Source organism: Solanum tuberosum, unplaced genomic scaffold (genome assembly GCF_000226075.1).
Source record: "Solanum tuberosum cultivar DM 1-3 516 R44 unplaced genomic scaffold, SolTub_3.0 scf00045, whole genome shotgun sequence".
Classification (NCBI taxonomy): domain Eukaryota; kingdom Viridiplantae; phylum Streptophyta; class Magnoliopsida; order Solanales; family Solanaceae; genus Solanum; species Solanum tuberosum.
Genome location: NW_006238972.1, coordinates 602590 through 605416, shown reverse-complemented (window position 1 = coordinate 605416; position 2827 = coordinate 602590). Strand labels below are relative to the sequence as shown.

At 31.3% G+C, this 2827-nt stretch overlaps 1 pseudogene; it reads right to left on the bottom strand.

Annotated features, from left to right (window-relative positions):
- The window catches only part of LOC102605268 (aspartic proteinase-like protein 2), a 35840-nt pseudogene extending 33409 nt beyond the window's left edge, over nt 1-2431 (bottom strand).
- Between the last annotated feature and the right edge of the window lie 396 nt (nt 2432-2827).

The window sequence follows — 2827 nt, the reverse complement described above, 5'->3', positions numbered from 1 at the left end:
AGAGGTGTAATTTGAGCGTATCAGGCCATGCGATACCATATCACGATATGGTATCGTGAGATGGAATCAGTGTTTGGACATGCGATTTCACGCTGATCCCATATTATGATTCCATATCATGAGATGTGATTCCATATTCTCCAAAATCCATGATATGGAATTATATGGGAATTTCATATCATGATTTGAGATATTTTAATACAAAAATTGATCCACGAGTTTATATTTTGTTAAAACAACTCCACATTTATATCTACTACCCATTTATATCATATGTAAATAAAATTTATAATCACATCATTACTTTTTAAAATTTATTATTCTCACCGACATAAAATTTATTATTCTCACCAACATATAGTCACTTTAACTCACACCAACCGATTATTGAGTAATAAATTTGTTCTGTTCATTTACTCCAACATTTAATTTATTACTTCTACCGTTTTGTATTTACAACTATAGTTATATCTATTTGAACATGGAGTGACGCTGATCCCATATTATGATTCCATATCATGAGATGTGATTCCATATTCTCCAAAATCCATGATATGGAATTATATGGGAATTTCATATCATGATTTGAGATATTTTAATACAAAAATTGATCCACGAGTTTATATTTTGTTAAAACAACTCCACATTTATATCTACTACCCATTTATATCATATGTAAATAAAATTTATAATCACATCATTACTTTTTAAAATTTATTATTCTCACCGACATAAAATTTATTATTCTCACCAACATATAGTCACTTTAACTCACACCAACCGATTATTGAGTAATAAATTTGTTCTGTTCATTTTACTCCAACATTTAATTATTTACTTCTACCGTTTTGTATTTACAACTATAGTTATATCTATTTGAACATGGAGTGAAAGGTCTTCTGTTCATTTACTCTAATAAATTGATATGAAAGTTAGGTTGAAATTATGCGATTAATTTTTGTTTATTTGATAAGATTGAATAAACAATTATAAAGACTAGTACACTACAATTTATGTTCAACTTTTTTTTATTAAACTAAGAGATAAGTGTCAAAAACACACCTAAATTATCCCCTTTTTTTTAGTTTCATACCTAAAATATTGAGAGTGTGAGTTTCATACCTAAACTATCACTTTTTCTCATGATTCCATATCGCATGGCCAGACGGGCCCATATGTGTTGTTTCTTGTACTTCCATTATCTCTTTTTATGGATTATTTTTCTTGAGCCGAAAGTCTATCGAAAACAGCATCTCTCTACCTCTTAGGTAGAGGTAAAGTATCATACACTCTAACCTTCCCCTGATCCCACTTTGTGAGAATACACTGGGTAAGTTGTTGTTTAAATAATGCATGCAACTATAAATTTAAAGTTATACGAGCATAAATATATTTATCTCAATCAATATTTGTCTCTAAGTTTTAAGTATAAATAAAGTTTCTTTTATGGTAAGTAATTTGCATATAAAGAATTAGCCATATGTTGTTAGGTTTTTTGATATTTTTGTATTTTTTCTTGCACTAAAACTTGTACAGGTTTCAGTTTATACGGTATTAAATTGTCATTAACATTCAATTTTCAGTCTTTATTTTGAATCGTGATGGTAAAAATTGAATTGTAATGCTAATTAAAACATAAATTTAAATTAACAGAGTATAGTTTATCTCTTTAGATAATGCGTGAAACTAATTATAAGTCATAAAACACGTACATAAAATTCTTTCACATTCATTTGACATTATTACAAGCATCGATTTTACATTAAAGTAAATGGTGCCCATGATCTTACAATATGCTTCTTCTTTGTTTTTGTTTTCTTAATTAACTTATGTGGAAATGAGAAAATTCAGTAATGAGCTAACCTGATGGTTGCCACACTGTTCACAAGTAAAGCAAGGGAACATAGGTAACTGTACTCCCAGTATCTACTATAAGGGCAAATCTTTGAGGAGGAGTTCCAATCCAAAGGCGAGTCGTATAATATCTGCATCCTCTCAAGTTAGCCAGAATGGAAAGAGTAGAGATACACATTCATTTTAAGCAATTGGATACAAGTTCTGACCCGTTAAGGAGGAGATCGTCGTGGATAGGCATCCGAGCACTTGAAGGGCTTTTCTGGAGGTGTCGACGGGAGAGCTCATCGCGTGGTGGGGAGATTTCTTTAGGAGGAAAAAGAGGGAGAAACATTGTAGTGTGGTTGTTTCTGTGATTCCCTTCGCCAATGTCATTCGATGAGGAGATAAAAACGAAGGTTTCATTTGAAACATCTGAAATCCGTAAACAGGAAACGACGACGTAATTGATCAATAGAACGATAATGGAAAGCAAACGAAGTTTGTTAGTGAACAGCGCCGTCGACATTTGAGGTCAGTTATTGCTCCGGCGACACAAGGATTACAGCCAGATCGGAAGGACGATCGCTCGAAGATCAGTCGTGCCAGAGGAAGGGGAAGGTGTAACGGCAGTGAACAAAAAAGTGAACTTCACAGAGATGCATACCAAAAAATTATGAGCAAAGTACGCGCTACCAAATTGTACCTAACTTTTGGTTACGGTCTCATGGATATCAAATATTTTTAGGTTATTGTCCATGGATATCTAATATTTTTGAAAAATCAAAGGGTGAAAATTATTTACATAATCGAAGTTTATTTTAAAAATTAAATTCTTCCTCCAACTATGAGAAATAACCATTTGTTATAAAATATTAATTATTAACAATATAGAATAATATAAAGCAATATATATAGATAAAAGATGGGGAGAATGTTTTCTTATTTCTTTTTTCTATACTTTTGGATTGTATTTCTATAGAATAATTATTGC